The sequence below is a fragment of the Wolffia australiana genome, chromosome 1 (assembly GCF_029677425.1).
Source record: "Wolffia australiana isolate 7733 chromosome 1, ASM2967742v1".
Classification (NCBI taxonomy): Eukaryota; Viridiplantae; Streptophyta; class Magnoliopsida; order Alismatales; family Araceae; genus Wolffia; species Wolffia australiana.
Genome location: NC_135835.1, coordinates 4,393,201 through 4,407,512, shown reverse-complemented (window position 1 = coordinate 4,407,512; position 14,312 = coordinate 4,393,201). Strand labels below are relative to the sequence as shown.

Here is a 14,312-nt window from a genome sequence, read left to right as displayed (position 1 = left end):
AAATTGAAAAAAAAATTTCATCATTGCATAATTAATTTTTCTTGTTCATCAAAACTGATTATTTTTTATATTGATGTGTTTAACATTGCATGTTCGGTAGGAGATCTTTAAAGCCTCATCTCGTGAATCTTGAAACAGTTAGTAGAACTCCTAGTTTTGATTGTATTTTTGAAAGCTCCGAAGGGGAAAATCAGCATTTTTGTGACTTAATGGAGAATAATCAAAATTTTGGGGTTGAACAGGGTGTTAGAAGAATGAAGTTGAGAGAATTTTCTGACCCTATAGAGAGTGAAACCTACACTAAAATATCTGCTCCTTTACCAGAAAATGTTAATTTTAGAATTGACCCGAATATGATTAATCAATTGCCTACATTTTATGGAAGATTTAATGAGGAGCCTTATGAGTTTTTGGAAGAGTATAACCAGATTTGTTCTGCTTATAGTTATGCAGGTGTTCCTCAGGAAATTCTCAAACTAAGGTTATTTCAGTTTGCTTTGAAAGATAGGGCAAAAGATTGGTTTAAAGGGGTAGGTCAAGAATTTCAATCTTGGAGAGAAATGCAAGATTGAATTATAAAGAAATTCTTTTCTAATGGAAAGACATCTTCAATTAAGAAACATATAAGAGATTTTTGTCAAGGAACTGACACTCTAGGAGAAGCATGGGAGAGATTCATGTGACTCACTAGGAAGTGCCCACATCATGGCATACCATCTCATGAATTGGTTGAAATTTTTTATGGTGGATTGAATGATCAGGAAAGGCATCTAGTGGATATATCTAGTGGAGGAATGTTCCTTGATACCCATGCATATGAATCCATGAAATTGATGGAAAAATTAGTAGAAGATTGGACATACCGTCAAAGTTTTTCGTACACTAACCGAAGTGCAGGTCCCAAGCGTGGAGGAATCATTGACGTCAAGGCAGTTGAACCGGAGATCAGGATTTATAAGCTAGAAAGAGAAATGAGCAATATTGGTAAAACAGTTAAAGATATGAGCAATGATATTAAATCTTTTTTGCAGGAGTCTAAAGGAAAGGCGAATGCAAACGAGGGCAACAATTCCACTAACAACCCTTGTTGTTTTTGTTCTAGTGAAGAACATTCTGATGAGGCTTGTCCTATGGTTGAACAGGTTAATGCATTTGGGAGACAAGATGCATGTCAAAACCAATGGAATGCACGACCTAATCAAAATTGGAGCAAAGGAGGAAACAACAATTTTGCCTCAAAGCAATTCGCCCCGCAACCATATCAGCAAAATTTTCAAAATTTTTCTAAGCCCTTTTACTCTCGTCCTAACAACAATAATGACAACACTAACTCTACTTTAATGGATTTTATCAGGGAAATGCAGGAAGAGAGAAAAAGCATGCATGAGGAAAGGAAGATGTTGATGCAAACTTTAGAAGAGCACAAGAAGGAAATTGAGATGCTCAAGCGAGGACAAGGGATTCAAGCACAACAACCTGCTCTCAGGATGAAAGGTAAATCAGAAGAAATCCTTCTAAGAGAAGGACATCCAGGTCAACTCCCTACCCAACCTAATATAAATCCTAGAAATATCATGTTGTGTGTAGATAGAAATTTAGAATCATCATGTTGTGTGTCTTCCGAAATTTTAAATGAATCTTGCATTGGTGAAAATAATAATGTTGCATCATGTCATGATTTTACAAATAATATTTTACATGGCTTTGAAGAAGATATGATTAATGATGAACATGTGAGTGTGATTTCAAAATTACGAAGTGGGAAGGTTTTGTTAGATACTCATAAAAAAAATGTAGGATTGTCGAAGCATCAAGATAAAGAAAATGGAGAGATGGAAAATGATCAACAAGATAAGGGTGGCCAGGATGAGGAAAGGCATCCACGAATGGCAGACCCTAATCCACTTGATTATAGACCACCCATTCCATTTCCTAGTGCTTTAAATATATCCAAGCAAAAACCTGAAAATTCTCATTTGCTTGAAATATTTAAAAATGCAACCATCACTATTCCACTGACTGAGGCAATACAAAATATTCCTTCTTATGCAAAATATGTGAAGGAACTATGTACACCTTCTAGAAAGCAGAAAAGGGTACAACTTTCTGAAAATATCAGTTCAATTTTATTGAATGATATTCCTAGGAAAAGAAGAGATCCGGGTGCTCCTCTCATTAAATGTGAAATAGGAAGCATGGTTTTTAGTAAATCACTTCTTGATTCAGGAGCTAGTGTAAACATAATGCCTAAAGCTTTGTATGATAAATTTAAATTTGGTGAGCTTGAACTATTTTTCTTGAATTACAATTAGCCGATGGTTCAATTAGGCAACCTTATGGAAAATTAGATGATGTCATGGTAAAAGTGGAGAATTGTAAATTTCCTGTTGATTTCATAGTTGCAGATACGAAAATAACAGGAAATTTGAGCAATGCCCCTATCATTTTAGGTCGAGAATTCCTAGATACGGCGAAAGCCACAACGGATTGGGATAAGGGTACAGTGGAACTTAAAGTAGGAGATGAAAAAATTGAACTATCTATCTCCAAATTAATGAAATACCCTAAAGACACAAGTGAGGATGTTTGCTTTCTAGGGTTGGTAGAAGAAGATGATTTTGATTTTGATCCATGCTCTTATGATTTATTTTCTTGTGAATCTAATGAATGTTTGAATGAAAAATCTTCCATACCAACAAATATTTCTTTGCATTCTGAAATTGAACTTAAGCCTTTACCATCATCTCTGAAATATGCTTATTTAGGACCATGCAAGTCTTTTCCTGTAATCATATCATCATTGTTATCATCTGAACAAGAATTAGAGCTTTTGAATGTCTTATCTACTTATAAATCTGCTATAGGATGGACAATTGATGACATTAAAGGCATCAGTCCAAATATTTGTGAGCACAGAATTTTCTAGAAGAAAATTCTAGGGCAACAAGGCAACCCCAAGGCGACTTAACCCGCACATGTTGGAGGTTGTTAAAAAGGAAATCATGAAATGGCTAAAAGCTGATTTTATTTATGCCATTTCAGATAGCCCATGGGTAAGTCCTATTCATGTAGTACCTAAGAAAACAGGAATAACAGTGACTAAAGATGAAAATGGTAATGAGGTACAAACTCGAGTAGCTTCTAGTTGGAGAGTATGCATTGATTATAGGAAGCTTAATTCTGTGACTAAGAAAGATCATTATCCATTACCATTTATTGATCAGATTCTTGAAAGACTTTCAGGTCAAAATTTTTATTGTTTTTTAGATGGATATTCAGGTTATAATCAAATTGAAATTAACAAAAGTGATCAAGAAAACAACATTTACATGTCCAGTAGGTACTTTTGCATTTAAAAGAATGCCTTTTGGGTTATGTAATGCTCCAGCTACTTTTCAAAGGTGTATGACTGCCATGTTTTTTGAATTAGTAGGGGATTGCTTGGAAATTTTTATGGATGATTTTTCAGTGTTTGGTTCCTCATTCGATATTTGTCTATCTAATTTAACTAAGGTTTTGCAGATATGTGTACAGAACAATCTGGTTCTAAGTTGGGAGAAATCCCACTTTATGGTGGAGGAGGGAATTGTCCTAGGCCACCATATCAGCAAGGATGGGCTAAGGGTGGACAAGGCCAAAGTCGAGGTTATCAAGAACCTCCCCCTGCCCACAACCCTAAAGCAACTTATGGGATTTCTAGGGCATGCTGGCTTCTACAGAAGATTTATAAAAGATTTTGCTAAAATTTCTAAACCCTTAACTAATTTACTTTCTAAAGATACACTATTTATTTTTGATGAAAATGCTAAAGCATCCTTTTTGCAGATTAAAGAAGCTCTAATTCAAGCACCTATTTTGCAAGCTCCAGATTGGGGTAAGCCTTTTGAAATTATGTGTGATGCTTCTGACAATGCAGTGGGAGCAATTTTAGGACAAAGAGTGGATAAGAAGCCAATTGCCATCTACTATGCAAGCAAGACTCTAGGAGGAGCACAAGTAAATTACTCAACTACTGAAAAAGAATTGCTTGCTATTATTTTTGCCCTAGAAAAATTTCATTCTTATCTTTTAGGTAGTAAAATAATTGTGTTTTCAGATCATGCAGCTTTAAGGTTTTTACTGAATAAAAAAGAAACCAAACCTAGATTAATTCGGTGGATTTTACTTTTGCAAGAATTTGATTTGGAAATAAAAGATAAACGAGGGATAGATAATACTGTTGCAGATCATCTTTCTAGATTAACTAAAGCATAATATATTCCTATTCATGATGGTTTACCCGACAAGTCTATATTTAAAATTCAAAGTAAAAGGCTTCCGTGGTACGCTCATATTGTGAATTTTCTTGTCACAAGATTAATACCTAATGATTGGGATATGAATGATAGAAAGAAATTTTATAAAGATATTAATTACTATTATTATGATGAACCTGAGCTTTTTAAATTAGGTGTTGATCATGTGTTTAGAAGGTGTGTACCGGAGGAAGAACAATGGAGCATTTTAGATGCTTGCCATTCTTCTTTATTTGCTGGACATTATGCTCCTAAATTGACTGCATTTAAAGTTTTAAACTGTGGATTTTTCTGGCCAACTCTATTTTCTGATGCTTTTAAGTTTTGCTCTAGTTGTTTAAAATGTCAAGCAGTGCTGAATATCAAAAAGAATGATAGAATGCCACTACAGCCTATCATTGAAGTAGAAATATTTGACCTATGGGGGATTGATTTTATGGGACCATTTCCTAATTCAAATGGGCATGAGTACATCTTAATGGGAGTGGATTATCTTTCCAGATGGGTTGAGGCAATCCCCACTAGGTCAAATGATCATAAAGTAGTGCTTAAATTCATTCAACAACATATATTTTGCAGGTTTGGTTGTCCTAGAGCAATCATAAGTGATGGAGGAAGCCATTTTAATAATTCTCAATTCAGGACCATGCTTAAAAAATATTGGGTTCAACATAGAATCACTACCCCATATCATCCACAAGCAAATGGTCAAATTGAGAATTCAAATAGGGAGATTAAAAAGATTATAAAGAAGATCATTAGGCCTGATGGAAAAGATTGGTCTAGCAGATTATATGATGCTCTATGGGCTTATAGAACTGCTTACAAAACACCTTTAGGGATGTCTCCTTACAAGGTTGTTTTTGGTAAAGCATGTCATCTTCCGGTTGAAATAGAACATAAAGCTTATTGGGCTATTAAGAAACTTAATCTCTCTTTAGATGCAGCGGGAAAACAGCGTTTATTGCAGATGCATGAACTCCATGAGCTAAGGAACGAAGCTTACGAAAATTCAAGAATCTATAAAGCCAGGATGAAGCACTTCCACGACAAGAATATTAACCGTAAGCATTTTCAGAAACAACAAAAGGTTTGGCTTTATAATTCAAGGTTGAAAATTTTTCCAGGAAAATTAAAATCAAGATGGGATGGGCCATTTATAATTTCTGACATATATGATAATGGAGCTGTTTTGATTTTTGATCCTAAGAAAGGGAAGGAGTTCACAGTTAATGGTATGCGACTTAAGCCATATGTGGAAGCAGAAGATATATCGCAACCTACGGCAACAATAACGCTAAATCCGATCGAAACCACCATACAGGAAGCATAAATCTAGGATTTTGATTTCACTACTTTTCTCTTTTTATTATTGAATTTTGATTTTGCAAATAAAGGGGAATTAACCTAATTCCCTAGCTCGTAATTTTTCTTTGATTTTGTTTTCAGTTTATAGCTTTTCTAGAATAAAGAAGATGATCAAGTACAGTTCAGAAACAACACGAGATGTCGACTCATCATTAGTAAGTCCTTCAAAGATCACGCCAAGCAGGTTTGCAATTCTGAACTTCTGAATTTCAATTTTGATCTTTTTCCCATGCATTGAGGACATTGCATAATTTAGTGGGGGGGAGAGAACATTTCATGTGTTTACATTGCATAATGCAAACCTTTACTTTTCTTTATGTCATATAAATTCCATGTATAAATGAAACCCACCTTTAGGAGATATTCTTCATCCATGAATTCAAATTACATGTGTAGGGAAGTTTGGCTTTATATAGCGGATCATGATCATGCAAAGATGGGACAAACTTTGATTTTGGATGATATGAGAGTTGATTTCCAAATGGCTAGGTTATCCAGTGGGTGTGTAGGGGATAGGAAAATCAAAGGATTGAAGCACTATGGTTCAATATGCTAGAGAGTTGAGTGAATTGAGGACCCCCATCGCGCCACCAATCAATGAGCCGATCCTACTTGATTGTTTTCATTCTTCCATTGAGTCAATCTTACTGTAGGATGGAAGATAGGCATTTCTCCAAGTCCTTAAGCACAGAACTCCCTTTTCTTGATCTACCTTATGCCATTTGCCATACCATTCTACTTATCATGCTATCCACATTATCATCTATTTATTCAACCATGAGCCAATTTTTCCTATCCACTTGTTGAATTTTTTTTTTCTAACCTAACAGCCTTTCATGGATGGTAGCCATCTCCCAAGCCACTCTATCTCTCTTTCCATGGGATCACTTTTATCCCACCTCTATCTCCAATTCTGTCTAAATTTCACTCTTCATATTCTTATTAACTCTTCTTCTCTCAAATGATTTTTTCAAACAAAAAAAAATCATGCCCTTATTAGAGTCAATGATAAATATGTTTGTATTTGCTTCTTCAAAATATTTAGTAGTTTTTTTTACCCCTTTCAAAAAAAAAAAAAAATTCATTCAAAGAAAACAAATGGGGTTATTTGTGATAGGGATTATTGGTAGATTGATTTTTGCTTTGAATTATTGATTCTAGTAAGGGCATTTTTCACTATATCTTCTTTCTATTTCTTTCTCACTTTGTCTAAGTCTTGGGAGAAGGCAACTTGAAATGAGACATCTTTGATATACCCTCCATTCGCGACCCATCTCTTCACCTTTGAGCCTACGTTTTTCATTCATTCTTATGCTCTTACCCATGCCATCACACCACTTGATATTCTGTGCTAACTGGGAGGCGGAGAATGTTTAAATTTCATCTTATAGTGGGAGGAAACTTAGTGGAGAATTTGAACACAAGTAGCCGCTACCCGTGAGAGAGTGATCTTGTTATGAGAGGGAAAGGCCCACCACTTGATGAGTGCAGTGAGGAGCATTATGGATCATAGTGTAATATCTAGAGAGAAGTACATCTTTCTACTCATTTCATTAGCTCTATCCAAACCATGAGGACGGCACTCATATTCCTCACAAGGTGGAATCCGAATTGTCGAAGAGAGTTTCGTTTAAGCATGTTATTGATAATTCTAACACTTCTTGTAGATGAATAAGGATGAATGGATGAAGAAATCATCTAAAGAATTCATGATACATTGCTAAGGGACTACCAATGATTTAAGTGGGGGGGTATGATAACATGCAAATTAATATACTTAATTACTGAATTATACATTCTATTTATGTGTTTTAATGGTCATATTTGCATGTTATCATGATAAAATACATTGAAATCAGTTAACATGTCGTTTTTCTATTATTTCATATTTTTTATCATTTTTTACATGGAATTTGACATTGTTTCAGTGAAGAAATATTTTTACATGATTTTATTTGCTTGGTTTAAGGTCAGTAAATCATCTCCTGATTTTTCTGAATTTTTCCCATATTTTTATGAATTTTTCTGAATTTTTCTGACCATTATTTAGGCAAGAAATGATTTTGATTAATTAAATAAGAAAGGAGAGAAGAGAGGAGAGAGATAGGAAAAGTCAAATAGAGTGATTAAAAGAGAGAGAGAAAAGCGGAAGAGAGAGGAGAGAGAGTAGAGCGGCTAGAGAGGAGAGAGAAGAAAAGATATTTAATAGGAGGAGAGAGATTTGAAAAGTCAGAAAGTGCGGCCGACGCGGACAACGAGTGCACGTGTCCCAAACACGGAAAGCGAGAAAATCAAGCCCAGCCAATAGGAAATTCTGATTTTTTAGAGAAAATAAAAGAGATCCAACGGCCCACATTTGATCTCACTAAAACTGCGATATCTTGAGATCTACAACTCCGATTGGGCTGAAATTTTGAGGGCAGGTTCGTCTTTTCCTCCTCTACAATCTGGACGGTTGGATCTTTAAATAGAGGTCAGAAAAAAGGCGAAATTCACTTTTGGAGGCTCTCCCCAAGCAATTGGCCAGGAAGGACACAGGAGGCATTCTGGAAGTCGTCAGATCTGGATCTCTTTATCAAATTTGTAAGTTTCTGAATTGTATTTGATCATCTTCTAGAACGATTCGAAAACGCCTTGGCATGGGCGAAATGTACATGCCCTAGATTCATGTTTTGAATGCATCAGCACTTCTTTTTGATTTGGATTCGAGATCTGACTTTTGATAATTAATTCTTAATTATTTTAGGACATTTCTGCTTCATTACATTTTTAATTTAGGGTCGAAATTGGGGCTTTCCCCAATTTCTTCACTTTCTCTCTCTAGGTTAATTTGATTTGTTTCTCTCTCTAGATTTCGGTTTTTATTGTTTAGGAATTTAATTTAATATATAAAAAACCCAAAAATAAAATTTGAACCGAAAATTCATCCATTTTGAACTCCAATTCAAAAATCACTTTCTTGATTATTAAATTCCCAATTTTAATTCTGAAAATTATTATAAATGTTATTAAATTGGGAATTTAATAATTTATATTTTTATGAGCTTAAAATAATAATAATATTCTTATATGGAATTATCTGACCGAAATCAAAATTAAGTTTTACTTAATTTTGATTATTTTAAGAATATTATTTAATATTAATTGATTTAAATATTGCAAAATTCAAAATTACTTGACTTGATTCATAAAAATTGTTTGAAAATTCTGAATTGTTGCCTCCTTGCGGATCGACCCCTTGCTTGCTCTATATTCTTATTTAGTAATTAAGGGAATTATAAATTTATTGCATAAGTCTAAAAAGCGCAACGACCACGTAATTTTACGTGATTTTTCGGCTTATCAACCGCGCGTAATCGACAAGCGCCCGTGCTATCGTGCGTCTGCGGCCGGTCCCTCGAGCCTTACGAGAACACTGCCAAATTCAGCCGTCTCTGATAACCCATCAACAGACTAGCTTCACTCAAGGTATCTTCTCGTCTTCCCCTTTTATATATCAGCTTGATAACTTAGTGTAGTACAGTCTTCCTAGATTTAAGACGTCACTGAATAGGATAGTCACTTGTCGTGAGGTAGGGATTTATTGAGGTAGACGACTATTAGTTGATCTAGAATTGGGACAACCTTGGGCTGTCAAACACCCCTTATGTCATAGTCACCGTAGTTAGTCTAAAGGGTCATTGGGAGTCAATCTTGATTATCCCCTCCCTTAGAGGAATTAATCGATTGTTCACTCTAGTTAGTAGAAAACTTATATTGCTCAGTTAGAGTTTTTCTATCGACATGCATTACATTTGATTAGTTTTAAATCAAGTAACCTCTTTCATACTGTGTTGTAATATGAAAAGTCAATCTCGGTGTAGTCGTATTACATCACACTTTGGTAGTAAAAAATGGCACTTTTTTGGTTGAGCGTAAAGCTTTTCACGACAGAGTGCTAGAGACACGTCTCGTAGGTGTTGTAAATGATCATTCCTGTGTTCAAACTATAAATGAGAATGTCGTCAAAGTAAACGAGGATGAATTTTCCGATGAATGGGTGAAGTACCTCATTCATTCTTCTCTAGAAAGTACTGGGGGCATTAGATAGCCCAAAAGGCATTAAGTTCCATTCAAATAGACCGTCGGATTCTCATCCGATGGGCAACCTGCTTCGGTCCTTAGTTGGCGAAAACCTTGCGACATGGGATTTGATAATCCCTCGCGCCAAATTCACATATAACTCCTTGGTGAATCGAATCACCAGGTTGAGTCCTTTTGAGATTGCCTATGGCCAGGCCCCTCGTTGCCCACTAGACTTAGCACCCGTAGACCCTGATGTTAGGGTATCAGAGGACGGTCTTGCATTTGCTCAGCATGTTTCCACTTTGCATCAGCATATACATGATAGGATCACTAGACAAAATGCATTGTACGAGCAAGCTGCCGACTTGCACCGCCAACCCTGAGTCTTCGATATGGGAGACCATGTGATGGTTAGGCTTAGGCCGGAGAGATACTCTCCTAGGACGGCTACTAAACTACATGCTCATAGTGCTGGCCTGTTCTCGATCCTCCACAAGGTGGGCAACAACGCCTACGTGGTCTAGATTCCTCCTACGTGGGGAATAAGCTCCACGTTCAACGTGGCAGACTTGGCTTTGTACCAAACCCCTTCTCACCCCCTTGACCCAGTCTCTCTAGACCCAATCAGAGTGAGTGAGCTTGCCGCGACAACTCCCCCATTTTTTTCACCCAATTGGGACGAGGCAATCGACTGTGTACTGCAAAAGATAATTGACTATGCAGGGGACAAAGTATCGAGGAGGTTCTTGGTGCGGTGGCTACGATGAACCAGCGCGGATGATGCTTCGATATTGGAAGAGGAGCCCCACCGCCTTCGACCGGATACTCCAGCCGCTACCCTTCATCCCACCTTACTCTCCAGAGTCGAGTTATTCCGACCCCAGGAGGATTGATGGCGTGGTCCAGCCCGAGCCCCAAGAAACATCTTCGGAGACGTCACCATCATCATCGACATCGCCGTCGGTTTGCGTTCAGCCCGCACGGCAAGCCAAGGCGATGGTACGTACGCCCGGATTCAAGTATCTCGGGTAATGGGCTCGTTATCTTTTTCGTATTTCTTTCCTTTTTGTGTTTTTATCTCTCATTCCCCGTCTTTTATTCTCATCTTACTCGCTGTAATGAGGGGAATTCAACCTATAAGGAATTCCCCTCCACCGCCACTTAAGGGCAAGACAATTCCCTCTTCTTCCCTTTTCTTTCTCCTCTTTTCTTTTCTTCCCTTTCCTTTTCCTTTTCCTTTTCTTTTTTTGGTATTGGGCTTGTGTGTGTTAAGGCCCATCCAACCTCCTATAAAAGGGATAGGATGGGCACCCTAGAACCTTACCCTTCATATTTTATCTATGTATTTTCTTCATAGAGAATTGTTGAGAAGAAAGGAGGGTCGCCGCTCACAAACGAGGAAGGAGGAGGCAAGGAGGAAGAAGGAAAAAGGGGGGAGTAAGAAGGAGCAAGAGGAAGGGAGGGAGGACTTGCGGCGAAGCCACCACCACCGCTGATCGCGCCCAACTGGACAATGACGTTGCCCGCCGGTACACGCCTCCTGCCGCGGATCCACTAGTCGCGACTGCATTCACACGTCCGCATGCCTAACGGCCACTCACATGCCTTGACGTTGTGGGGCCCTGACAGTCCTTGCCCTTCGGCTCTAGCGTGCGACGCCCCTTGGGAGCGCCTGACTCCGCCACGCCGCCTTCCACCGTGCGGCATTGCTCGCCCAAGCGTGCAAGCGCCGCGGAACCTTGGCCGCTGCCACCCTTTCCGCTTGAGCCTGACGCCGTACTGCACGCCTTGTGCCACCCTTGGCCCACGCCGCCACCGGTGCCCGTCGAGCCGTCCGCCCGTGGACACTTCCCACACGCCTCCCCTCAACACTAGTGAGCCATTCGGCTTTCACTCGGACGCCTCAGCCGCTGCTTGCACCCGATGCTTCTACCGTATGTGCACGACACCCATCATCCTCGTGTGCCATCCTCGCCAACTGGCTCACCCGAGAGCACGTTGCTTGCCGTGAGGTCGCCAACGCCCTACAACCGTCACTGCTATACGGGCTTGATGTCACACGACAGCGGCCGGGATCGACGTCGCGTGTTACGTCACAATAATGCACGAGGGATGATATGAATGTAAATGAATTATGCGAGTTTAAGAAACCCAAACAAGCCAAGGACGGACTGGCGAATGTGAACAATTCAATACGCCCTCGAAAAGATGAATACGAAAGCAGACTCCAGATGACCCGAAGGAATTCCCGAACAATACTACCACGGAGAGGCGTTTTACGGCCCGTCAGAGTTAAACCTTCAAAAGTCAATGACCTAGTCGTCTATCACAAAGAGATCCCTACCTCTCGAATGAATGTGGCTATCCTACCAAAACAATGTCAAAGTCTATAGCGGCAGCGGAATACGATAGGGGAAGACGGCACTGAAGAAAGTAACGATACTGAAATTTTAAAGGGGAAATTCGAGATTAGAACCTGGCTATAACCCGCACCCTGAGTCCTGATCGGGAAAGCTCCAGAATCTCCGATAGACGCGAGCGAGGAAGTATGAGCACTTCTCAGCAATAGCACAAGAGGCAGACGACTGGAGCACAACTACTGGTGCAAAGTGTCCGACAGCAGGGTCCGAGAGCACCCGTTGTCGAGAGAGAGCTGAGGGCGGTGGGTCACGTGCGGGTGCTCCACTGAGGGGGCAGGATCGTCAGCAGAGCGTCTGCTCAGCAGAGACAAGGCTGAGAGCACACATTGTCGAGAGAGAGATGAGGGTGGCGGGTCACGCGCGGGTGCAACACTGTGGGGGCAGGGTCGTCAGCAAAGCGTCCGCTCAGCAGAGACAGGGCCGAGCGGCGACGGTAATTACTGGGCGAGGATCCTCACGCGCAGGCACCGCGGTGTGGGCGGGTCAGGCGGCCACCACTCAGCGCAGAAGGGGCGAGAGGGCCGTGCGGCGCCGAACGCGTCTGGGCGTTAGGTCTCGCCGGCAGCACGCGGTCGGTAGGGCGGCTCGTTGTTGACCTGCCTGATCCAGTCGGGCAACGGCGCCCGCTAAACAGGAAGCTCCACACTCGCAGAACCACACCAACGCGGCGGGGAAGGAACGGTCAGCTGCCGTCGTTGGCGGGGCGGAGATGTGGTCCAGTGGCAGCAGGACATGACCTCCACGGGTTGGCGGCCGGAGGAGCACTTGAGCCAGCGGGGACGATCATCTCGCCGGCGACCTTGACCCAGATCTGGATCTGGCGGAGGGGAAAACAAGATCGGTGCAACTGCTCCTCTCTCGAAGGAAGGAAAGAGCGTCCGATCGAATTCTCTGTCAGGAAAAAGCAACGAAAATAAAAAAAAAGACAAAAATCTCTACCTCCCCCTTGGGCATACCTTCCCCTTATATAGGGAGGAAGGGTGCCAAGAGGCCATCCTTAGAGGAGGAAACCGTCGCGAGATGTGGTCCTCCTCTCTACACGTATTTCAAAAACAAAAACGGAGATATTGACGAGGCCCAAAACGACGGTCCAATCCAATTGTCGTGACAATTACAATTAAGTAAGATAACAAAGAAAACTTACGGGAGATCACAACGAATACTTGAATCCTGGGTCGCGTACGCCGGCACGAGCAGCTTGAAGTGGTCGGGCTCGTCTAGTGTCGGTGTCGGCGTCGGCGTGATGGTTCCCCATCAGGGCTGGCCCAATCACCACCCGCACTCGTGCCCATCGATGTCGCCATTGCAATGCGGTTGAACGCGACTACTGCTTCACATCGAGTCTCCCTTCTGTCGATCTCCGGCCACCCGACACCCACATTGCCACGATAGGACAAACGCACGAAGCCAGGAGTGGTGGTCGGTAAACCTAGATGAGGTACGTCCACTCTGCCCCGTCTCTTATCTTTTTCAGTGCATTTTTGGTTGCCTCCACTGCGCTTGGGTTAGACGTAGGTGAGCGATATAGGTTGAGTGAAGTACATCGAAAACAAGAACATCTTACGCGTTTGGTACGAGTTGGGTTCCCCTGTCCCATGATAGCAACGCCCGGCGGGGGTTACCCCATTTGGCACTGTAGCCATCTTCGTCCTCTCGGACATCGTTCGAAGGGTCTACCCTACCTCATTGGGTGACTCCGTCGATTTCCCGGACGTCGGAAATTCCCACGAGTTGGCACTTGCACGTACCAAAGTGTACTGATTTTGCATTCCATCATTATTCGCTCGTTCGTATACACCGTCGGACGACACTCCGCCGTAGTCCGACAACTAATGTGTAGGATCGACACCGAATGTGTAGGATCAGTGCTGGAGTGGGTAATGATGGCGGGTTCACTTGCTTGGTCGACGGATATCATATGAGTTGTCGACCACCCTAAACGAATGAGCAGGTAATGGCTCGTCCAGAAATTTGGACATCATGGTCAAATAACCATGGTTGTCCTAGGATAATACTACAAGTTTTGCTTGGTAGAACGTCGCATAGCACCTTCTCGTCATAGGTGCTCATCTTAAGTGGGACATGACACTGTGATTTCACAGGTAGCATAGATGCATCAATCCAATAGACGTTGTACCATGTGGGATGTGTTAAGTGTTAATCC

The 14,312-nt window shown here is 40.9% G+C and overlaps 1 pseudogene; it reads right to left on the bottom strand.

Moving 5' to 3' along the window:
• Positions 1-615: 615 nt before the first annotated feature.
• On the bottom strand, positions 616-712 carry LOC144714338 (small nucleolar RNA R71; annotated as a pseudogene).
• Positions 713-14,312: the final 13,600 nt, after the last annotated feature.